General features: G+C 44.6%; 1 protein-coding gene across 4 annotated transcripts in view; it reads right to left on the minus strand.

Moving 5' to 3' along the window:
- Positions 1-25,712, minus strand: part of ALDH1B1 (aldehyde dehydrogenase 1 family member B1) — a 273,270-nt gene that overhangs the window by 139,356 nt on the left and 108,202 nt on the right. For all 4 annotated transcript variants that reach the window (XR_009519855.1, XM_060014485.1, XM_060014487.1 and 1 more), the window contains one exon: positions 25,169-25,435. The gene's annotated coding sequence lies outside the window, so the exon portion shown is untranslated. The remainder of the gene's footprint in view (positions 1-25,168; positions 25,436-25,712) is intronic.

Raw genomic sequence — 25,712 nt, forward strand, 5'->3', positions numbered from 1 at the left:
TCTGTTAACCACTTCTTTTTCTGTTTTCCCCTCACCCATTCTCTTCTAGCTAATATGAAGTGCATTAATAGTGTTTAATCCTATATCTCCATATTAAGTTACAGGGCATAAAAGGGGGGAGGATGATCCAGCTAGATGAGTAAACATCATCCAGAGATGGATAAGGTTTCCTATAAGACTTTGTGTTTCCTCTTTTGGCAGGAGGAGGGGCCCGTGAGCTTGTCTTCAGCTGTACCGAGGAGAGATGCATCATTTCAGGTGGAGTGTGCTGTTGTTACTGTTTTCATTCAGAAGTCAGTCTTAGTGAAAGCAATGTGTATGGATGCCAAGTTGACAGTGGGCTCTTCTGGATCTTCTAGCAACCACTGCTCCTGTTATCAGACTGGAAACTACATTTCCCAGAATCTCCTTTCCTGTAGGGTTTGTAGGATTAAAATATGTCAAAGAGGAACTCTTGGAAGGCAGAAGTAAAGCAGAAGCCATTTTTCTCAGGATATCGCAGCAGTAGCCATGGTCGCAGTCAGATGTGGCAGCTTCTTGGAGGGCTCCATGAGCTCTCACGTCATGGCCCCCCTTACGTAGACACATGCTGGGCTCCTCAGGCCTTCTCCCCATCCCCCCCCAACACACCCTCCCCACCCGCCTGCCATTCCTTCAGTATAAACTGGTTAGTACTGAATCTCCTGACTCCCCTTCCAGATCTTCACTGCCCAGCTCCAACATCCAGAAACTGGGCATCCTCAGACACTGGCCTGGCCACATCATCTTGCAGGCCCCTGAGTTATGATTTTCACTAAATCCTTTGACTGGAGAAATAGTATACCATCTGGTTTGTTTGTTTGTTTGTTTGTTTTTTAAAGAAAAGTGTAGAAAATGGGAGCTTATGGAAAGAAGTATTGGAGAGAAATAATTAGCTGTACAAATGGATTCTTCACCCTCTAAAGCAATGGTTTTCAAATGGGGGCTATCTTGCCCCCCAGGGACATTTGGCAATGTCTGGAGACATTTTTGGTTGTCACACGGGGTGGAGGGGCAAGCAGACTGCTCCTGGCACCTAGTGAGTAGAGGCCAGGAATGCCACTAAGCTTCCTGCAGCGCACAGGACAGACCTCCCCCCCGCTGCCCCAGCAAAGGATTTCTGGCCCCAAATATCAATCATCCCTCCGTTGAGAAGCCCTGCTCTGGTACATGCTTTGGTTTTAGTCCCAGCCCTGCAATTCCAAGTGTTCTCTAGTAGGAACACCTTCAAGGAGGTCCAGGAGGGAGGGAAGGAATTTCAATATTCCAAAAGCTAAGCACACAGGCTCCCCTGATTTAAAGGGGTTCCCTTATTATTGTAAGGACCTTTAAAATGGTGAATTCTCCTAGTTGACGCTTCAAAAACATTCAATTACAAAAAGTCAGTTTGGCTACAATTTTCCAAACCTCACCCACTAGGTGAAGCAGTGTCCCTCCCTACTCTGCTAGGACACACAGCACTGTTGCTCGGAGGCCTCACTGCTAGTCCATACGGCACCTTGATGCAAATTAGAACAAGCCACCCATCTTCCAAGTACAGTTTTAAATAGGTACGCTATTTACTTCTTAAAAATAATAATTATAACAAAGTCATTTTTTTGTAAAATAAATCAATTGCAGAATATAAAAGAATACTTGGAATTCATTGAGCTGTACACTTAAGATTTGTGTACCATGTGTTCATTAAACCAAAATTAAATGTTCTAAGTAAAATAGAAAATTTGAGCTTTTATTCACAATAATTAGAGCTAGACTAAAATTATTTGTTCTTAAGTATTACACATTGTATCAGATACCTCTCACGCCCCACCTCACATCCTCTCAGTCACTTTTTTACTCCAGATGCTTTTGAGGCAACCAGCTGTGTGTGTCACCTGAGAGCACGTCACCTCAGCTACCCGCATATCTCCTGTTTTCTGCTCTGGGACTTTTCTGATGTGGTCACAGAGGACATTCTGACAAATGTGCAAACTTTGAAGTACAAGAGGGTTAACTCCTCAGAGAGCAACAACCCTTGACCAATGGGGGATGGACACCAGTAGAGAAATGCTCCCTTCTTCTGCCCAATGGGGTACATTCCTCATGGCTCCTCAGGGTCCCAGCCAGATGGAGCCCAGGTGCTCACAGCAGATGCCAGCTACATAACGGGGAGCTTCCTTACTGTTTCACTTTTCCCAGTTCCCTGGCGCCAGTTTCCCTAAATGAACCACCTTCATGTCTCAGTCTCTGCCTTTTAGGGGAACCTAGGCTAAGACATGCATCTCACTTTCATGGAAACAAAATGTTTATGATTATTTTAATGTTTACTCCCCCCATATCTTGTTTTCTCTACAAATGATCACTAGATTTGACCGACTATAAATCCTGAGTAATTTAAAATCCATATTTATTTGACCAATTGGTTTTTATACAGTCAAACTGGGGTTGAGGCAAGCCCCCATCTCCCTTTTCTCTTTTTTTTTTAAAGATTTTTTTGATGTGGACCATTTTTAAAGTCTTTATTGAATTTGCTACAATATTGCTTTTGTTTTATGTCTTGGTATTTTGGCCCTGCCCTGATCCTACCTAGTGACATCCTCCCCAGTGGGGACCTCTCTTCCCCAAATCTCCAGAGCACTGTTTACAAGTCATTTGGGCCTGACTCCTGACCAGAATGTGAACTCTCCAAGACAAGGAATAGATCTGCTCCATCTTGGCTTTCTGGGAGTCGAGCCCAACCCACAGTGGGCTTGGGAAAATGGGATGAATTGTAAAAGGCCTAGGATCCAGGAAACTCTCTGAGGACAGTGGCATTTCTTGGTGGTGGCACTGGCTGCTGTGTAACTTAGTAGTGTTGGGATGATGATGGGCTGATTCTCCGAGGACTCTTCATGGGCAGAGAGGGCCCCCACCTGGGAGCAGGGAGACGGGTACTACGAGGAATAACCTTCCTGAATAAGCCTTCCCTCCAGTTGGGCTCTCCTGTGGACACCAGGGCCTTTGTTAACTGTTTCAGCAATTTAGCACTTATTGAGTGCCTACTGTGTGCTAGGCCCTCAGATAAACCAGACTCTGGTCCAAGGAATACACAACCTGATGAGGAAGACACTTGTGAGTCAGTGATGACAGCACAGTGTGTCTCTGTTACGTGTTTATTAGATGGAAGGGCTAGATCTGATGCAGGCACAAATCAGGCAGCACCTGGAGGAAGTGATATCGAAGCTAAAATGAAGGCTGAGGAGGAATTTCTCAGGGGAGAAAGTCTAGGGGTGGAATTCCAGCGGGGAGAGAACAGCATGTAAAAAGACATAGAGGTGTGAAATGGTCTAGCCTTTTTCTGGGGTCATTTGGTATGACTGGGCATTCAGATCTGAGTAGAGAAATACCCCTTAGAGACTGGTACAACCAGATCGTGATGCCTGAGAGATTAGACTTCATCCTGAAAGCAACAGGGATCCTCTGAAAGAATGTAGAGTGACACGGCCAGATTGGAGTTTTAGGAAGGTCATCCTGGTGTGATCCACACGCCCTGGAGGCTAAGCCAAGCAACATAACTCTGAAGGTTCATAAAAGGCAAATAAAGGGCACATGGGTCACCTGGGGATCTTGTTAAAACACAGCTTCTGATTCAGTAGGTTTAGAGTGAGGCATGCTATTCTGCATTTCCCAGAAAGCTACCAGGTGATGCTGATACTCCTGGTCCATGGGCCACACTTTAAGTAACAAGGGAATGAAACCTATTTGCTGGCCCAGTCATTAATGAATGCTGTGAATTTATAGACCACCTTCTGTATTCTCCGGTTTTCTCTTGCACAGGGTTGAAACCACTTTCATTGGGCCCTTCCTGTCCCATCCCTCCTCCACATACACAGAAGAATCAGGAGGTGCCTATGTCCTTAAGTGGAAGCAAGGAGTCATTGGTGATGGACACTGGGTCACAAGGTCGTTTGTCTCAGGCTAATACACAGGCAGCTCCTAGTCCTGCAATAAGCATTAAAAGAACACATTCATCACAGGATATGTCCATCCCACACTTCTGGAGTGCTGTGCTCAGCTCTGGGAGGGGGACAATGGAGAATCATAATGCATGAGGGGTTAGAGGACAGGATGGGACGAAGACCCAGTGTTGAGGGATCTGGGACACTTAACCTGGAGAAGACAGGCTGAATGAGACATGGTCACTTCCAAGTCTCTGAGGGGCTGTCACAGAACAAAGGGAGCAGACATGATCTGGGGTACTCAGGAGCTAAGCTAAGACAAATCAATGGATTTGAACCCCAGCAGGAGTGCTCTTGCTTCACTGTAGAAAAACAAATTCCCATAGTCAGAGCTACCCAAATAAGAGATGAGCTACCTTGGATAGTAGTCAGCTCCTCATTACTGGGGATGTGCAGGACTGTTTAAATAGTAGCAGATTGAATGCGATGATCCCTGACTCCTGAGATTCTCTCATCCGCTCATCCAGCTCAAGATACCCTATTTACTGCAGTGAGCCCAAAAACCCTGTTGCTGTCCCCAGTGGGACTCCAGAGCCAACCTAGTTATTTAATCCTTTGTGCAAATAATCAAATACTAATCATATTTTCACACTGACCATTCATATCCTACCTCCTTTTCCTGGCTGTACAGTGCTTCAGAGAATTCCCCAACACTAGGCTGGAGATCAGGAACCCTTTGTTGGGCCTCTCTCACCACTTTGCTCTGTGACCCTGGGAATGTTGTCTCCTCCCTCTGGACTTCAGTCCTGACATGGTTAATTAAACATCACACCCTGATCCACTGCCAAATATGACAAGTGGAAGTTCACTCAGGATGAAGCCTGTCTCAGGTTCACTGATGAGCCCCAGGACCTAAAATATACTAGGTGTTCAATAAACAGTGGATGGACTGCATTGTGCTTAGCACAGTGACTGGGTCTGTTGAACTGAGTTGAGTTGAATTGAATTCACAAATGTTTTTGGCCCAGAGCAGCAGAATGTTGGTGCTAGATTAAATTTATAAACCATTTGGTCCCAGCCTCTCACCATTCACCCTTCCTTCCCTACGACACCCCCATCTTCTGTTGACAGACAAAGGGGCTGAGGAGGCCTGGTCTCTTTTATCACAGAAAACAATGTCTCTGAACCATCTCACCTGTGCTGAAAGTTTTAACTTTTTGCTTTCAAACCAGACCTCTCTCCTAAGCTCCAGATCTGTTTGGCCTCTGCCCACCAATATTACTATGATGATTCCACATGCACCACAAAATCAACATGTCCTGCATCCCCCAAATCTGTCCCTCTACTGAGTTCTCAATTCATCCCCCAGTCGCTTACTTAGGAAACCTGGCGTCATTCTGGACTTTCCTGACTTTTTCAAAAATTGGGCTGATTCCTGAGGGTGGAAAGTAAAGTAATGAATGATTTCTGAGCCTATTATTTTTACATCAGTGATAAACTCAATTTTGCAAGCTTAGAATAATAAATTGAAAAAGACGCAGTGCAGAACTGATCTGAAAGTGTACCTTTCAGCAAAGTACACAAATATTTGCTGAAATAGCCAGATTATAAATTCCACACTCATCACAGTTTTCTTCCAGAAGCTGCATCCCCTCCCCACCAGGTTGGTCTTGCCGACAGCCAACCTGGATCATGCTTTCCTGCCTAGGAGGGGTTGGATCTACTTCAAGGGCCTCAGAGGGGCTACTGAGCACCTGACGGTCAGACCTGGCTTCTTCCTTCCCCACCTGTAGTGGGGTCAGGGAGTTGGATTAGAGCATCAGAATGCAGGTGTCCAGGCCTCACTGGTTCAGTAAGTGGGACACTAGACCATGTATCTTCAACAGGCTTCTCAAGTGATCCTGATACAGTTGGTTAGCCAGCACCACTTTGAAAACTACCTAACTAGACCATCTTAAGGGGTCCTCTGGGACTGATAGCTATGAAGCTATGACAGATGCCCCCTTCTGTCCATGCCCAGATGGGAGCTGGCTCTTATGTGTGACCAGAACCACTACAAACCACATTTATGTTATACCCCAACATGCCTACCACCTGAGAATGGGGCCAGCCATGCTCGGAACCAGAATAAGGGATCAATCAGCAGTCTGGATGGTAATTTATAAGGGCACTAAAATATTCCTGGAAATATAGCTGGATTTATTTCCCAGAATGCTCCTTAAGATAGAACCATGCATGCCTGGAAAGTATCCCCTGACAGATAACCTGCTTGGTCTGGGATAAGATGATGGCCTGCCTTCTCAGGAGAGTGATGTAAGTGTCAGGGCTCCTATTAGCAAGCAAAAGAAACAGACTCTAGCTGATAATAAGCAGAAAGGAAATGTAGTGAAAGCATAGTGAGCAACTCACAGTGTGGCTGGGACAGATGCAGAGTCGGGATTAGAAAATGGACAGAGGCCAGGACCACAGCCAAAATTCCACTACAGAGCCAGGATATCAAGGACACTACTACTGGCCCCAAGTCCTGCTAGCCACAGCTCACTGGGCACTGGATGCCACCACCCACCCCACTGCCGCCATGGCCCCTGGAGGCTGGGTGCTGCTGCTGCACCAGGGTGGAGCCTCCACGGCCTCTTTGTGTCACTGGAGCAGGTGGGTCTGAGTGCCCGTGGCCTACTACAAGGCAGGCCTGGGAAGTGAGTGTCCAGCTTTTCTGCTTCTATAGTGAGTCAGGCCCAAACATAGGCAGGATGTTCAGAAGCCAGAACACTTCCCAACATTTGGTGTCCACTCCAAAAAGACTTGGCTACCTACAGGGTTCTAGTCTTACAGAATAAAAGAGTCACATTTGGGGCCAGAATTAAATATCTCAGGACAGTAGAAAGAGGATTCATGATGCCATTAACTATCCCCTCTTTCTAAATGTCAAGGCTTCCATTCTGAAGCTGAGTTAAACTATCTGCCTGCCCAGCGCACTTTCATGACTCAGAACCTGACCATTCCCCAATCATGACTTCTGTTGGGCCGGGTCAGGAAGGACTTAGACCTTGATGTGCAGGGAGGTCTAAGCTTACATCCTTGGAATGAACCATGGAGGCCTCTCTCTAATTGTGGGAACCTGGCGTGAGAAGAGTGTGGCCTGCATCCTGGGCTCTGGAAATTGCGGTGGTGTGCTCTGTGAGATTAGGAAAGCTATGTAGCTGAGAGCACAAGGAGGACACAATGACCAACGCTATTACTTTTGCCGCATATCTGCCTACACCGTGAGGGTCCTCTGGGGATGGGATGACACAGTTGTGTGGCCCTACACCCTCCCCCTCCCTGTTGACTCCCAATTGTCCACAACCCAATCACTTCGCAGGCAAATTACTGAGACCCAGAGAGAGTGATAGATGGCACCTCATTTGGCAAAAACCAGAGATCGCAGGAACCCAGGTAGGAGCAGGCTGCATCCCTTTTCCAAGATGCGGGTCGGGACCAGCTTGGATTTGAAAGGGCCAGAATCAGTCAGCTTTTGCCAACAGCCCTGAAATGTCAATAACACACAACAAACATTTATTTCTGGGTCACATCCATATCTACTGTGGGTCAGCTCTAGCTCTTTTCCACTCCATCTTCATTTCAAGACCCAGACCAGATGAGAACAACTTATTCTGGTCCTGTGGAAGAAGGGGAAGAGCAGTAACGGAAACATCTGACAGCTCTTAAAGCTGCTACTCAGAACTGGCATATGGCCCTTCCCTTTACTTTCAGTGGCCAAAGCAAGTCACGTGTCCAAATCGGATGTCAGTGAGGTGGGGCAATTATGATCTCACAAGGAGGGCACAAAACAAGGGAAACAGTAACACAACCTGCCACAGAGCCATCCCATCAGAAGCCACAACAGTGGCACCTAAGCCAGGTCTCCTGCTCCTCTGACCTACATGTCCTCCAGCTTTGTCCCATTTCTCTTGCTTCCTCTAATAGGGTTTGGCCCCACCATCCTAGTCCCATTTTAGAGATGTGGAGACTGAGGCCCACAGAGGAGCCCCGGGTCACCAACTCCTCCCTAATGCCCTTCCCTAACCAAAGGGCTCCCTGTCTACCCCATCCTCTTCCTTGCCTACCCCGAGTCACCAGAAATACTTGCTCTCTATGGAGCACCAGCACACACCTGCTATCAATCCGTAGGATCCTCACTTAGTCTCCGGAGCACTCTGTGAGGTCAGTCATTTATCAGGCAGAGCTGGAATGGGAGGTGCCTCTCCAAGCCCCCAGTCCTGAGCAGCAAACCAGACTGGACCCCAGTTTTGCCCAACTCTGAAGCTGGTATCCTGCCACTGCTCTTCATGCTGGCCTCAATACCTTCCTCCTCAGCCCCAGCCCACATTCATTGCCACCTGTGGTGTCAACCCGGGTCAGGATGTCACAGCCATGGAGCTGTTCCCTCCTCACCAGCCGGAACTAATCTTTAATTCAGACCCACAAAGCTGGCCCTTCAGTTCCCATTGCCAGGCACAGAAATGAGGATAAATGTGGCTGTCAGTGGCTTCCTACCTCTTTGTTTTTTTAATTTACTTAGAGCTGGGCAGCAGAGATGGCAGGAGAGGAAGCAGATGGCTCAGTGTGACAGATGGGATCCTATCCAGTGACACAAGGACAAGGTGAGAGAAAGTGTGATCAAGAGAAAACGCAGGCTCTGCGTGACAGCGTGTGTGCACGGGCCCCCATGCCAGGACGTCTGTGTTCCGGCCAGCTCGCCAGCCCAGGGCACTGGGCTGGGGCTCCAGTTTGCCCAGCCCCACACCGTCACCTGACAGTGAGGAGAGTGAGGCAGAGAGGGTCACCCACCCAGTCACGCGCTTGAAGGACACCTGACTCCACGCAGTCCCAGCTACACTGTGGTACGTGTGATGGGCGATGCCTGTGGACTGGCTCCTAGGGCTGTCCCGCCCTTGCCACCCCCTACCATACGTTCTTACAGAAGTCTACCTTCAGCCCTGCCTTGCCTATGCTAACGATTCTCCAGGCGGGCTTTCAGAGGAGTGTTTCGTGCCTAGAACATCCCAACATCTCCAGCACTAGGGCTCCAATCCAGGACTGGGAGCTTGGGAAGGGCAGCTCCCCTTCCACCTCTGGAAAGACCCCCTGAGAAAGCATTCAGGTGGAAGAAAGAGACGACAGGGGGGTCTTACCGGTGGCAGAGCTTTAAGATCTCGCAGTGCCCTGCCCTGGTTATGTCACGGATGGATAATAGTCCTATGTACATGGACGCTGTTCAAAGGGGAGAGGAGCATAAGATGAAAGACCCTTCTGTTCTCCTGGGTACACTCGAGAGATTCGGGCAGGACGGTGGCCTGCAGCAGAACTGGGGAGCAGGGGCTGCACCAGATTGCGGAGCTCGGCACAACAGTGAGAATTTGGAGCTCCCAGGACAATCAGGAGGAAGGGGAAAGGAAAGGAGATGGACTGGGGAGAGGAAGCCCAGAGCCTGCACTGGCAAAGTGCAAGCTTTTTTCTCTTTTGGGGAAGTCTGGTTTTGCCAAAATTGTGGAAAGGGCTGAATATCTCATTAACAGTATAGGAAAGAAACAACATGGGAGAGATAAAAGGATGATCCAGAAATGGGACTAACTCAGAGCCAAAGGTGACCATGGGAAACAAATTCCCTTCAGAATTTAGAGAAATCTCGGGGAGCACTGGATCCTCCTCAGAATTGGGGGTTGGGGGTTTGAGTCGATATTAACGTAAAAGGCTGCGTTTGGGACACAGTATTATGAAGGTCATTTTGCAGGAGATATAGAAAGATGGAAATGGGGAAATTCCTTTCTTCAGGAGCACTGTACTCGAGTGGGGAGGACCTGAGGATGAGCAGGTGTGGGTCACAGGACCACCCTATATCCCAGCCCTTCCCATCTATACCACGTGCAATCCTCGCGGTCACCTTGGAGCATGGAGGCTATTATCACTCTCATTTTACATATGAGGAAAGGGACTCAGCAATGAAGTGATTTGCCCATGGCCACCCAGTGTGTAAGAAGAGGATCTAGGATTCAAACTCAGGTCTATCCAATCCTAAAAGTCAGCTATTTCTTCTCCTGGAAACCAGGTTCCACTTGGACATGATAAGCTTGAAGGTAGGACGAGGCCTTTCTCCTCACTGACCACGTGGTTTTCCTCACCTGCCCCGCGTGAGCCACATGATATACTTGTCATTCCTAGGGACCCCCAAGGCTGGGCTCTGGGGGGTGAAACACAGAGGCACTGCACACTTGGACCAGCAGACCAGACCTTAAGCCACCAGGCCCTAGAGGTGTGAGCATTTCCTATCCTGATGTGCCCAGCCTCCCTGCAATGAAGAAGCCCAGCAGGAAGGCCATCCTCACATGCTGAGATGAGGGAGAAGGCAGGGGACAGGGATTCTCTCAAACCGTGTAGGTTCCTGGAGGATAAAGACTTCTGTAGCTATTTACTGAGAGTGCTAAAGCCAAGCTCTGCAATCAAACCAGAGGAGTCCAGAGGTGAACAAGGCAGGAACCCTTATCTCCAGCCTGAAATCTCCTCTCAGTCAGGATCTTAGCAAGAAATATGAATCCATTCACTGAAGAGACTTTGGCAAAGGGACCATGTGCAGGGATGTGAGCAGGATGGTGAAGCACCCAGAGACTTGTCACAAAGGGAGTCATTCCACACCGAGGCCTGGAGGGGTAGAGGGAAGAGATGGTGTTCTCAGACTCTCATGAGAGCTGAAGCTACAGAGGAGCAGCCGCCTGCTCACGGCAGTCACAGAGGGACTCACACCCTGCCACAGACATGATGCCAGAGCAGGACGGGAGCGGGGAAGAAATACCTGACCTCTCCTATCTTCCACCCTCCCATTTCCTGTGCTGCCTCCCTAGACTGAACCTAACCAGATGCCCAAGGGCAAAGGAGATGGTGCATTCCGTGGGGGTCAGAGACTGGAATGGAAGGGAACTGCAATGGAGAAGAACCATCAGACTTTTCCCACAAACCCCTCCTGATCAGGGCTTGACAAACCCACTGTTATTTATCAGTTAGAGGTTGAAATGAGAATCCTATAGTCAGGGACAGGCAGATTTTCTTCACTGCCTCACACTTCTAGGAAGTTGTTGATTCTCATGTTGACCCGGAGCCCCTTGGGCCCTCTTGTCTCAGACAAATGTGAAGATCACGGTTCAGGTTGGAGATCACGTTCTCCATCCCCTCCAGCTCAGCGAGCTCCTCCTGGGTAGCACCAGAGAGTCTGCCCTGACATTAGACATTCCCTTCATAAGTGTTCCTGAGGACTCAAAAGACAGTCAGCATAAAGAGCCGTCTTCATGGATTTTCATTGCACTGAAAATTACACAAGTCTCCAATTAAACACAGAACTTTTCCCTTCCCACTGAGATTTCTCTTCTCCCCTTATTCCTGCTCTAATCTGGGACTAGAATTCAAAATCATTCCTGGTGAGAAAAACTAACTTGGAAGCTCTAAGTCACTGGAAGAGGTACAGGTGCTCCTTGAAGCGATGCTCCTGATGACTTTGAGAGAAGAGGAATGCACGTGAACCAGACCTGTCTGTCACCCTCCATAAGATAATGCCGCAAAATGATTTCAATAGGTTAGCAAAACCACATTGTTCTTAGCCAGAGCCTGTCTGTACTCAGCACGGATTCAGCAAACCCAATATTATTGCAATTTTGATATCCTACGATTTACATGTTCCATTCTCCTGGTCAATAATTTCCCAACACACTTGCTCACCTCCAAATCCCCCAAATTCTTTACATCCTTCAAGGCCTGTCTCAAGAGGCATCACCATCAATCATTCATTTATTCAAAAATATTTTCGAAACCTGCTTTGTGCCGAGCATATTTATGGAGCTGCAGCAGTAATCAAGACAGACTTGGCCCCCGTCCTTGGGTGTGTTTTCTTCATCATGCAGTCTCTTCCATCTTTGACCTCTCCCTGAGCACCAGCTCTGATGATCATATCACATTTGACCTTCAACGATGATCTCCACAGTCTTGTGTCTAGTCCTTCCCTCCAGAACAGGAGCTCCTGAAAAACTGACACTACACCTTCCTCTGTATTAACCAGTGCAACATCAAACATACGTGAGATTGGAATCCAACCACAATCTTTCAAGCAGCTGAGGCCAATCTCTTAACCTTGGTCTCTTCATCTATATAATGGGAGACATTATCTCAGGGTTTCCTGAGTCGAATTTTCTGAGTTGATGAATGTAAAAGCACTTTGCACACTGTTAACCTCCCAGCACAGTAGCCCGACCACCCAAAACAGTTAACCTAAAAGGAATTCTGTCCGGCTCTTCTGCAGATCAGGGGTTGCAGCGTGCTCCACAGCGAAGCTCAGCCATCGGAAAGACAAAGCAAGCGCTGACGAATCTGCCACCCCACCCCCTCTCCCTGCAGTTAAAAGGCGGGTCAATTACCATCGGCTCATTTGTAATCATTACAGTTGTCTAGAGTTTTCTCTGCTGATTGCTTGGGTTAGGAAGCCCCTAATCAGTGGAAGGGGTGTGGGATCTTGAGAGCGCCTTTTGTCTGCAAGCCCCATCCCGTCTTGCCTGGAAGCTGTGGGGAAAGGATGTCAGGAGTCCGTCTGTCCTTGGTATCGTATCCAGAGGCTTTGTGGAGCCTCGGAGGTTTTTCCGGGCTGACCTCTGATGGAGGAGCTGGGGAGGTAATCCCATTCCGGAAAGGGACCCCTGGAAATTTTCATTACTATTAATGCATACCATCCATATTTCACCATCACCAAGGCAGGTTTTCTCACTCTTTTGACAGGAAAACAGACAGGTGGAGTCGTTTTGATTTGGACTGCCTAGTTTCTTCCCCAGGGAAGCTGCTTCCTCTAGCTTGCATGATAATTGAATTTCACGGATGGAATCTTCCACATACTTCTCAATTAGGCATGTGTATAGGCAGTGAGATTTTTCAGGTGTTAATCTATGATTGTCACCCCCTTTATTTTAACCTTTAAATTAATTTTCTTAATTTCTGCCAGCTCTAAACCCAGCTTTGCTAAATAGCATGATTCTGACTTAAATGGTCTAACCTGTTTGTCATAAACTGGGTACAGCTGAAAATCGTGTATGCGTCAGAATTCCTCATTAATCACAGCTGACAAGAAGTCAGAAATGAAGAAGGCATTTCTGCCTCTGAAGGCAAAGTGGGGAAGGACTGGGAAACGCAGCCAACTTGGTGTGATAGCCGAGCTGGGAGGGCAGGGGAACAGTGAGTCCCAGCTCCATCTGGGTGACCTTGGTTAAGTCCTTGTCTCCTTGGGGCTTCACTTTCTACCCTGAAAAAAAATGCAGGCAGGGGTGGGATAGGGGGTTCAGATCAGCTGAGTCCTCTGGGACCTTTTCAGCTGTAACATTCTCTGAGCCTATACATGGCTTCTCAGGGAAATGCCACCAAAGTGACATCTCAGGATTTAAGTGCGCAGCTGTTGTTGAGAATACCAAGAGGACCTACATTCCCAATACTTTACCATAGCATTCTCCAAAACGAGGAAGGCAAGATGATTTTAGGTAGTAAAGGGTCACAGATCTCAGTCCCCTGGGAGTGCTGAGTCCCTGTGGAGTCTCCATCCCCCTGAGCAGATCTGTCTGGCACATCGCATCTTAAATGCCTCCCTGATGCTGGTGCTCCTCCCAGGTTATCAGAGAAGGAGCATTCTCAGACTCAAATCCTTTGTCAGGCAGCAGATCCAGTTAGAATCCAACACTTGAGCACTTCCCTGGTGGTCCAGTGGTAAAGAATCTGCCTTCCAATGCAGGGGATGGGGGTTCGATCCCTGGACGGGGAACTAAGATCCCACATGCCACGGGACAACTAAGCCCATAAGCCACAGCTACTGAGCTTGCACACCTCAACTAGAGAGCCTGCGTGCCACAAACTACTGAGCCCACGTGCCCTGGAAGCCACATGCCACAACTAGAGAGAAGCCCGAGTGCCCCAACAAAGAGCCTACGCACTGCAACAAAAAGATCCCCCATGCCTCAATGAAGATCCCGTGTGCCTGCAACTAAGACCTGACGCAACCAAAATAAATAAATAAATATTTAGGGAAAAAAAAGAATCCAACACTTGTTTGGTGGTGTTGAGAGAGGTTTCTTTGTTTTTCTCCATGTAGGGTAGAGATTGTTTCCTTTTAAGACATTTTTACTAAGGAGCTGATTTTGAAGAATATTAAGTTAATGCAGAAGCTGTGTGGCTTGGGAAAAATTAAAAGTAGCATGTGAATGTCTGCTTTTGCAGTCTCTGGAAAAGTATTTAGCCTCAGTAGAGAGCCAGGCACTATTCAGGCACTGGGAAGACAGGTGAGTAACACCTTTAGGTCCTTACCCTCCCTCCCAACCCCGCACTGCCATATCCTGAGTGCGCAGGCCACGCTCCCGTCCAGAGGCAGAGGCCTCCATCCAGGCACTGATTCCAGAAACCAGCATCCTCATAGCCCTTGGATCCCCGTGCTGTCACCACTCTGCCCAGTTGGGTGACCAACCACCCTGAGGGAGTTTCTGGAACATGGGACTTTCAGTTTTAAAACCAGGACAGTCCCAGGCAAACAGAGACAAGCTGGCCCTCCTACCAGTGATCCAGCCCAAACCTAAAGCAATGCTACCCTCCACCTTCTCCGTCCTCTGCCTTAGTGGCTGCAGCTGCAGGTGAATCAGTCTCCCTTCCCCCACTCCCCACAGACTGGCAGCCTTCCAAATTCTGGTCTCTGCTTAGCACTGCCTGTCAGTCTTTTGTAACCCTCCCCCACACCCTCAAGAGCTATTTCACACCTCTCCAGCCCTCCCCAACACCCTCCATACACCACCCATCTGCCCCTGCACAGCTGAGTTTGCTGTGCAGAGAACGGAGAACGGAGGAGAGGGCAGCAAGCACTAACGACCACTTCTCACCTCCCACTGTACATGCATGCAGTCTCCCCTTCCCTGCGCCCCACCCCCCAGCTCTGTCCTTCTGTCCTCCTTGCTGTCTCCTGTATCTGAGTCACTCGCATCCTACTGGAAGCTTCTCTTCAACTTAATAACACTTGGTCTCTCAACCCTTTCACACCCTCCCCACTGAACCACCACTCCCTCTTCTCACGTTCCCATCCAAACAACTCTAAGGAGTTGCCTCCACTTCCCTTTCTCACTCTTTCAGGTCACTCATTCCTCCCTCCCTATACTTGGGCTTCTGCCCCCTCTAAAATAGCTCTCTCCACATCTCTGATGCCCTGCTAATTGCCAATCCCAGTGCCTTTTTTTGAGTGTTTTACAGATATCAACTCATTTGACCAAAACTATGTATGTGTTGTTGAAGTAAAATAAAATGATACGTCAACCTAGTAAGATAACTTATCTTTTACCCCCACTTTACAGCTGAAGAAACAGGAAAAGAGAGGTTAAATATCTTGTCCATGGTCACACAGCTACATGTGATAGAGCAATGATTCAGAAGTCTGTGCCCCTCACACTCTCCTCTGGTACTTCTCTGCTGCCTTCACCTCTGCTGTCCATTCCCTTCCTCCTAATCTTTGTCCCCAGCACCTGAGATAGGGTCTGACACACAGAGGGTGCTCAAAAAATGCTTGTGGTCTCAACTAACTGAATGTCTGTGACACACTCAGGGAAGTCACCATCCAGGGGAGGAAGATCAAACGCAGCCACCAGTGTGTTGAATGGTACACATCACATGGTCCGAGGGCTCTGACAACAGTGACAAGAAAAAACAGTAACAGCCACAACGACAGTGCCCACCATTTCTTGAATTCTAATATACACCAAGAGGTATACTAAGTAGTTTTTCTGTTAGCTCATTGAGTTCAAAAGAATTCTCCAAGGTAAGTATTATTTTTAAGCTCATTTACAGATCAAGAAAAGGAAGTTCAGAGAGGTCCCCAGGAAAAAAGCATATGTGAGGGAGCCTCAGACAGAGAGTGGGTGGCTAGGAAGGCTTCCCAGGGGAGGTGCCTTCTGAGTAGGGTTTTGAAGCACGAGTAGGAATTAGTCAACTGAAGAGCACAGGGGTATTCCAAGTAGGGAACAGTGTCTGCAACAGCTCAAGGTCATAAGAGCATGTACCCATCAGGGAACCTCAGACAGCTGGCCTGGCTGGAGGGCAGAGAATGAGATGGGGAGTGGGAGAGGTGAGGCTTTCAAGGGAAGTAGGAAGAGGAGGAGGGGAGCCTCACAGGCCACAGGAAGGAATTTCAACATGATGGGGCCTCAACATGATGGGGCCTCAGCTCTCAAACTGGGGTGTGCATCAGAATTGCAAAACTGCGACCCTAGGCCTCCTCCCCACACAATGAGTAGACCTAGGACAGGGCTCAGGAACTTTGTGTGTGTGTGTGTGTATCTTACTAAGGCTCAAATGTACTTAAACAGCTTTATTACATATAACTGATATACAATAAACTGGACATATTTAAAGTATAAATTTGATATAGTTTAAGATACACACACACACACACACAGCACACACAGATGTGAAACCACCACAATCAGGAGAGTGAGCATATTCATCATTCCCAAAGGTTTCCTCATAATCTTCAAAATCCCTTCCTCCCAACCCCATCCTCACTGATCTGCTATCTCTCATTATAGATTAGTTTGCATTTTCTAGAATTTTATAAATGAGATATAATATATATACCCTTTTGTCTGGCTTCTTTCACTCAGCATAATTATTTTAAAATTCATTTTGAGACAGGCACATGTTGTTTGTAGAAATAATTCATTCCTTTTTATTGCAGAATAATGCTCCATTGTGTGGAAGTGCCATATTTTGTTTACCCATTTACTTGTTGATGGATAAATAATACTGCTGTGAACAGTTGTGTAGAAGTCTTTGAATGGGCATAAGCTTTCATTTGTCTTGGGTAAACACCTACGAGAAGGATGGTTGGATAGTAGCTTTTTAAGAAATGCCAAATTATTTTCCAAAATAGTAGTAATATTTTATATTCAAACCAGAAGGTATTATATATCCAATACCAATGAGTGGTATCTCATTGTGGTTTTTAATTTGCATTTCCTTGATAATTACTAATGATGAGCATCTTTATGTTCTTATTTGCCATCCCTGAATCTTCTTTGATGAAGCATCTGTTCAACTCTCTTGTCCATTTTTAAACTGGATTTCTTATTTTCATATTATTGAGTCTTGAGAGTTCATTCTATATTCTGGATATAGGTCCTTTTTCAGATATATGAATTGTGAATATGTTTTTTCAGTCTGTTACTTACATTTTATTCTCATAACAATATCTTTTGAAGAGAAGTTTTTAACTTGATCAAGTCCAGTTTATCAAATTTGCTTCTGTAGATTGTGCTTTTGGTGACATATTTAAGAAATTTTTGCCTAATCCAAGGTTATGAAGATTTTGTCTTATGCCTCCATGTAAAAAAAAGAATTACAGTTTTAGGTTTTACATTTAGGTCTATGATGCACTGAATTAATTTTTGTATATAGTATAAGATATAAATCCACAGTTTTGGTTTTGGGGCCTTTTTTTTTTTAATTTGGATATTTAGTTGTTCTAGCCTTTGCTAAAAAGTGTCCTTTTCTCCACAGCATTTCCTTTGCACCTTTGTCAAAAATCAGTTGTCAATATACTTGTGGTTATATTTCTGGTCTCTTTATTCAGACTCCTTATTCTCTTTATTCTGTCTCATTTATCTATTTGCTTTTATGCCAATATCATGATTTTTATTACTATATGTTTATAAGTATTGCATTCAGCTAGCGTGAGTTTTGTCCTTCTTTTTTGTCCTTCTTTTTCAAAAGTTATTTTAGCTATTATGGACTCTGTGCATTTTAGTATGAATATTAGAATCAACATATGAATTTCTGCCAAAAAGCCCTGTTGGGAATTTGATTGAGATTGTGCTGCATTATAGATCACAATTTGGGGAGAACTGACATCTGAACAATATTGATTCTTCCAACTTCTTATTTTAGGTTTTCTTTAATTTCTCTCAGCAATATTTTATAGTTTCAGGGTACAGTTCTTTTATAACTTTCCTCAGATTTATCCCTAAGTATTTTATATCTTTTGATACTACTGATAAGTGGTAAGTTTTAAAATTTCTGTTTCCAATTGTTTGTTGCTAGTGTGTAAAATACATTGAAATTCTGTAAATTGATCTAGTATCCTGCAGCTTTGCAAAACTTATTTATTACTACTAGTAGCTTTTTGTAGATTCCAGTAGACTTCCTACATAGATGATTATGTTGTGTGTGAACAAAGGCAGTTTTACATTACCAATCTGAATGTCTCATTTCTTTTCCTTGCCTGATTGCACTGGCTAAGACCTCCAGTACAATGTTTAATAGAAGTGGCAAGAAAGGATAGCCCTGTCTTATTCCTGATCTTAGTGGAAAGGTATTCAGTCTTTAATGATTAAGTATGATGTTAGCTATTGAGATTTTACAGATGTTCTTAATCATGGTGAGCAAGTCCCTTTCATCACTAGTTTGCTGACAGTTTTTATCAGGAATGGATGTTGGATTTTGTCAAATGCATTTTCTGTATTTATGAGATCATGATTTTTTTTTCTTTTTTAGTCTGTTAATATGGTGAATCACACTGATTGATTTTTTAATGTTATACTAACCTTGCATTTCTCGGGAAAACCCTGCTTGGTCCTGACGCAAATATCCTTTTAGTCTATTGTTTGATTCAATTTGTGTTCGTAAGGGATTATTAGACTATAGTTCTCTTTTTTTATAATGCCTTTGTCTGCTTTTGGTATCAGGGTGAAGCTGGCCTCATAGAATGAATTGGGAAATATTTCCTCCCCCTTTCCCCCACTTCTTAAAACTTTTTGAAAGAACTTGTGTTAAATTGGTATTATGTCTTTCTTAAATGTTTTGTGGAATTTATCAGTGTGAGAAAGTTTTTATAACCTGTAAATTCAATTTCTTTAATAGATAAAGAGTTTTTCAGGTTAACTATTTCTCCTTGAGTAAGCTTTGGTAATTTGTGTCCTACAGGGAATTTGTCCAGTTCATCTAAGTAGCTGGATGTATTGGCATAAAGTTGTTCGTAATGTTCCCTTATTATCTGGAGACTCTATAGTGATACCACTACTATTCCTGATGTTAGAAATATGTATCTTTGCTCTATTTTCCCTGGTCAGTCTAACTAGACGTTTATCATTCTTACTGATCTTCCCAAAGAACAAGCTTTTAGTTTCATTGATTCTTTCTACTGTTTTTCTATACTGTTTCATTTATTTTCACTTTGATCTTTATTATTCCTTTCTTCAGTTGTTTTGGGTTTCATTTGCTCTCCTCTTTCTATCCTTAAGGTGGTAATCAAGGTCAATGATTTCAAACTTTTCTTTTTCTAATATAGCCATTTAGTGCTAGAAATCTCCCCATAAGTGCTGCTTTAGCAACATCCCACAAATTCTGGTATTGTATTTTTATTTCATTCTGTTCTAAATATCTTCTAAATTCATTTTTTCTTTGATCCATGGGTTACTTAGGAGTTAAGTGTGTTACTTAGTTCCCGAACATTTGAGATCTTTCTGTCATTGATTTATAATTTAATTCCAGTGTGACTTGAGAAAATAATTTATATGAAGTGATTTGTTTTAAATTTGTTGAGATTTGTCCTGAATAGAGTCTATCTCAGTAAATGTGCCATATGCTCTTGGTAAGAATGTAAATTTTGCTGTTGTTAGGAGTATTCAATAAATGTCATTTGGATTAAGTTACTTAATAGTGTTGTTCAAGTTGTCTATATCCTCACTGATTTTCTGTCTACTCATTCTATCAATTTTTGGTTATTTAAATCCCCAACAACTGTTGACTTTTCTATTTCTCCTTTTAGTTGTATTAGTTTTGCTTTATGAATTTTCAAGCTTTATGATTAGCCACATAACATTTAGGATTATGTTATCTTGATCGACTTCCTCTTATAATCATAAAATGACCTTCTCTATCTCTGGTAATATTTTTTGCTCCGAAATGTACTTCGATATTAATATAGCCTCTCCAGCTTTCTTTTGACTAGTGTTAGCATAGTATTTTTCCCATCAATCCATTTTTAACCGATTTGTGTATTTATAGTTAAAATGTTTTTCTTACAGGCAACATTTGTGCTATTGTTGTTATGCATTTTACATTTACATATATTATAAATCCCACATTACATTGCAGTTATTTTAATATTAACAGTAAAATATCATTAAAAGAATTTTAAATAATACAAATATATTGCATATACTTATCATATAGTTACCATTTTGAATGCTTTTCATTACTTTCTGTGAATTCAAAATTCCATCTGGTGTCATTTTCCTTCTGTCTAATCAACTTCTTTTTTTAAGATGTTGGGGGTAGGAGTTTTAGTAATTTATTTATTTATTTTTGCTGTGTTGGGTCTTCGTTTCTGTGTGAGGGCTTTCTCTAGTTGTGGCAAGCGGGGGCCACTCTTCATCGCCGTGCGCAGGCCTCTCACTATCGCGGCCTCTCTTGTTGCGGAGCACAGGCTCCAGGCGCGCAGGCTCAGTAGTTGTGGCTCACGGGCCTAGTTGCTCCGCAGCATGTGGGATCCTCCCAGACCAGGGCTCAAACCCGTGTCCCCTGCATTAGCAGGCAGATTCTCAACCACTGCGCCACCAGGGAAGCCCCTAATCAACTTCTTTTAGCATCTCTTTTAGTGTGGGTGAGCTAATGATGAATTCCCTCAGCTTTTATAGGTCTGAAAAAGTCTTTATTTTGCCATTGGTTTTAAATGATATTTTTGCTGAATATAAAATTCTAGGTTGAAAGACTTTTTTTAATCATACAGTATGTCAAAGGTGTTACTTATACTGTTTCTGATAAGAAATCTCGTATAGTTCTCATCTTTTTTCCTCTGTACATGTCTTTTTTCTCTCATTGTTTTTTAAATTTTCTCTCTATCAATGCTTTTGAGCAATTATATCATGATATGCTTTGACATCATTTTCTTCATGTTTCTTGTTCTTGGAGCTCACTGAGTTCTTAATCTGTACCTTTATATTCATCACTGTTTGTAGTCTGAGAACATACTCTGTAAGTTTTTGATTTTTTAAAATTTATCAATGCTTGTTTTATTTTCTGGCCCAGCATACGGTCTATCCTGATGAATGTTCCATGGGCACTTGAAAAAAATAAGTATTCTACAATTGTTGGATATCAAAGTGCTTGATAGTGTTGTTGAGATCTTTCATATCTTCACTATTGTTGTTCTAATAATTCTATCAATTACCAGGAGAATAAAAACTATGGCTGTAGTTTTATATTTTTCTCCATCAATTTTTGCTTTGTATATTTTGAAACACTGTTTTTGCACATATTCACAATTGTAATTGTTTTGTCTTCCTGATGAACTGACCCACTTTTCATTATAAAGTTTACTTCTTTTTTTTTTTTTTTTTTTTTGCTGTATGCAGGCCTCTCACTGCTGTGGCCGCTCCCGTTGCGGAGCACAGGCTCCGGACGTGCAGGCTCAGCGGCCATGGCTCACGGACCCAGCCGCTCCACTGCATGTGGGATCTTCCCGGACCAGGGCACGAACCCATGTCCCCTGCATCGGCAGGCGGACTCTCAACCACTGCGCCACCAGGGAAGCCCTACTTCTTTATCTCTGATAATACCTCTTGCCTTGACGTTTATATTACCTGAAATTAATATAGCTACTCCAGCTTTCTTATAATTAGTGCTTTTGCATAGTACATCTCTTTCCATCCTTTTACTTTCAAGCTTTCTTTCACTTGTAGACAGCAGTGTCCACAGAAAGCTGACACCTGTAAACAGCAGTTAACTAGCTCTTGTTCTTTTAACCAGTCTAAAAACGTGTGCCTTTAATTGAAATATTTAGTTCTACATGTAATATTATTTTTGATATGGCTGCCTTTAGGATAGCCACTTTATTATTTGCTTTCTATTTGTCCTGTTTTCTTTTTCTCTGTTTCTCCTTTTGTGTTCTTTGGAGTTAATCAAAATATTTTTAGTATTCCATTTTAATTACTCTATTGAACTTTTTTCTCTTTCCAACATATTATGAAAAATGTCAAACATACCAAAAAGTTGAAAAAGTTTTTCAGTGAGTACCTATGTTCCTACCATCAATAGTTTCTATTCCTATATAAAAGAATAGAAAAGACCTCATTTGGTCAACCCACCTTCCATATTGGATGCCTTATCTCTTGATTTAAATAGGGTAGAGGTAAACACATTGACAGGGTTGCATTAATAGAAATGTAATTCTCAGAATTTGGGAAGTGAAGGTCCCATCTTTACATATATCGTCTTTACTCTGAGAGGGAGCAGGACAATCTGGACTGTGTCCAGAGTGGGTAACCAGGACAAGGCAGTGACTGGATGCTGGGTCATTTTGAGGAAGGAACTGGCTGTGCTATACCCAGGGAAGAACAGAGGGAGTTAAGGAGAGACATTTATAGGTCATAGCCTTTCAGCCTCGGGGAGGAGGGGGAAGCTGTCTTTGGGAAAGTCCATGAGTCAGGACTAGATAGATGGATGCTCCAGGAAAACAGATGTAGCTTCAGTAAAAGGAACAACTAACAGGAAAAGGTGTCAAAGATGGGCAAGACTATCAAAAGATAGTGAGCTCCCCGTCACTTGAGGTATGCAAGCACTCACTCATTCAACAATATTTATTAAGCCTTTACATGGCAAGCACTGGGCTATGCACTGTGGATCAAGTGGTGAATAAAACAGACAGGTATCTTGTCCTCATGAGGTGGTAAATATTAAACGATCCCACAAATCTGTAAGTATCAATAGTGATTCATGCAGGACATGTGCTCTGGCAAAAACTGGAGAACAGGATTAAATGTTTTCTAAGTCTGAGACTAAACAGCATTTAAACAGGAAGCCCTACATAAGTGATGGCTTCTATTCTTACGTTATTATTAGCATAATTATTATTGTTTGTTCTAGTGTTCATTCATTTCACATTTCCTGAGCACCCACTACGGGCTGTGCAAGGAGGCAGAGCTGCATGAGATGGGTCTTTGTCCTTCAAGTGGAAGGGTCGCTCTGTTACAGACCATCCAATACAAGGGGAAGTGCTGTGGTTAGAAACTAGGATCCCAGGGAGGCACTGGCTACCCAGGAAGCAGTTGAGGGTAAGTGGGGGGAGTCCTGGGGTGGGGGGAGTGGGGCGGGGGGAGCTTCCTGGAGTAAGTGGGAGTGAGTTGGATCTTGAAGGACAAGGAGAAAACTGCTGTGTGTTGGTTCCCTTCATTCCCCGAGGGGTCGGCCCCTCCTCTCTCTAACCCCCCTCCCCCTCTCCCAGCCTCATCCCCCTACCCACTTGGCAGTAGAGGGTTTCCGCTCAGCTGGGCCCCTCAGCCAATTAACACTCTTTGCCTCTGAAAAGCTCAAATCAGCTTCTCAAAGGTGTTAGAGATCAGAGCAATTAAGGTCTCTTTCTAATGCAAATCTAAACCCAAAATTGAATGTTTGTCTCCTTGGAAAATTAGGCTCCCAAGTTCTATGAGGAGCTAGTGAAATTCAGCAAGGGGAGGTGATAGCTTCAAGAACTAGAAGCCAATTTGTTGGGATGCTCTCCAGAAATATTTGATTCAATCAAATAAAAATTTACTCCACATGGCAGCAGAAGTGATTTCTTTAAACATGAATCAGATCCTCTCTCCCCTGGTCTCCGATGCACTTGCATTAACATCCAAAGCCCTCACCACAGTCTCAAGGCCCCACATAATCTGACCCTCGCCTCCCTCATAACTTCATCTCAGGCTCCTTTATAAAGTGCTTGTCACACTTTGTAATTATTTTATTTACTGGTTGGCCTCCCTCACATCATTAAGTAAATACATCACCGTTACTGCTCACCCTGGAGCACAATATATAAAGTTATCCAAGTGAAAAACAGCTCGATTGCAAATCAGAGCTTGAGATTTGGAATGTGCCCTAGAGCCATTCGGAATAGGGCTCAGATTCAAAACGACATTGTTTTCCCCTCAACACCATCCCTGGCTGTTGTAGTAGCATCAGCCGTCGCTGACCTCTAGCTGTATCTAAGACCTCATTTTTCCGGAGAACAGCTAACTGCTCTCTCTTTGAGATGCCCCTCGGCGTCCCAAGCACTCTTCACAAATGGCTCATTTTTAGGTTGGACACTACTCACAGATAACCTCCAAATGCAAAGAAAATTCCTCTCGCCATGGGAACAGACAGAAATGACGTTTTATTTAACTAAGTTGTTTACTCTTCTTTCTCTTGTCTCCCAGTTGGAATGCATGGAGGGCGGGAACCTGTGTCTATCTTGGTCACCACCTATCAGCGGCACCCAGAACAGTGCCTGGTACTTGATGGATATTCCAGAAATATAAATATTTTGAATAAATGGATTTTCTGAAACTGCCTGTGTATAGGCTCAGTGCCAACACAATGGGCACAGAGGTGGGCAAACCCAGATTCAGCCTTGGAGGAGCTCATAGCTCAGTGGGGGGACCCACAGGACCAAGGATTCATTTGTTCATTAAGTACTTGAGCGCCCCCTACAGTGGAGTCAGAACCTCGGTGCAAAGAGACACACATAGGCAAATTCCAGCATGTGAGTTTGAGGGGGAGGGGGGGAAGGAAGCAAGAAATAACCATCTTCCCATTGTGGGCAATTCCCCCAGCTAGGAGGGATCCTAACACCTCCTTTAGCCATCAGACAGACACTGCTTTAGGTACTGAGATACACTGATGAATTAAGGCTGCCCTCGTCCTCAAGTGAATCAGTCTATAATAGATGGCAATGTCACATGGTAACAATAGAAATATTTATGAGTCCAAACCTGTCGCAGAAGTGAAGGTGATTTACCACAGAGGAGAATACAGTGAGATCTGTTAGAAAAGACAATTCCTGAGCTGGGTTTTTTCAGCTGAATAGGAGTTTTCCTTGCAGACAAAGGAGAGGAGAATGGCATTCCAGGGAAAGGGCAAACCAGGTGCAAAGGCATAGAAATGTAAACCAACATGATGAATCTGAAGAACTGCAAGCCATTTGGGGGTCATTGCTAAAGTATAAAGTGAAAAGGGAGGTCTGGAGGCAGGAGAAGTAGCTGGGCCCAGATGTTACGAGGTTTCACCTGGACTTTATGCTACAAGCGACCAGTGTTGGGGGTTAATCACAGGAATGATAAATCGGCTTTTGCCACACAATAAACCACCCCAAATCGCAGTGGCTTAAAACAACAGCGTTCATGACTTACCCATCTGGGGTCAGCTGGGGGCTGGCTGGTCCTGGCTGGGCTTTGATGAACTGGTTCAGTTCTTCATGAGTCTCTTATCTTCCTCCTGGGGCCATCAGGCCTGCGTTGGCATGTCTTGCTCATGGCAATGGCAGAGGCATAAAAGTGCAAAAGGAGACATGCAAGGCATCTTGAGGCCTGGGCTCAGCACTGGCACATTATCACTTCTACCTCATTCTGTTGACCAAAGGACATCATGTGGCCTAGTCTGGATTCAAAGGCATGCACCTGCAAAGTCATATGAGGAAGGGCATGAGCATAGGAAGCACTGAGGCATGGGGTCCATCAATGCACTCTAGCACAAGCTATGCGATCAGATCTCTGCATTAGGTCTCATGGCCGAGATGCGGAGGGTGGATTAGAAGGGATAACGCAGTTTCAGAGATTCAGGCCTGAACTAAATGAATGCCCCAGGATCCCACGATTCGTTCTTTCCTCTATTCCGGGTACCGGGATTTAGCCAGATCAGGCAAAGGGGAGGCTTATCTTTAGTCTTTTGTTTGAT

This window comes from Delphinus delphis, chromosome 6 (assembly GCF_949987515.2).
Source record: "Delphinus delphis chromosome 6, mDelDel1.2, whole genome shotgun sequence".
NCBI lineage: Eukaryota > Metazoa > Chordata > Mammalia > Artiodactyla > Delphinidae > Delphinus > Delphinus delphis.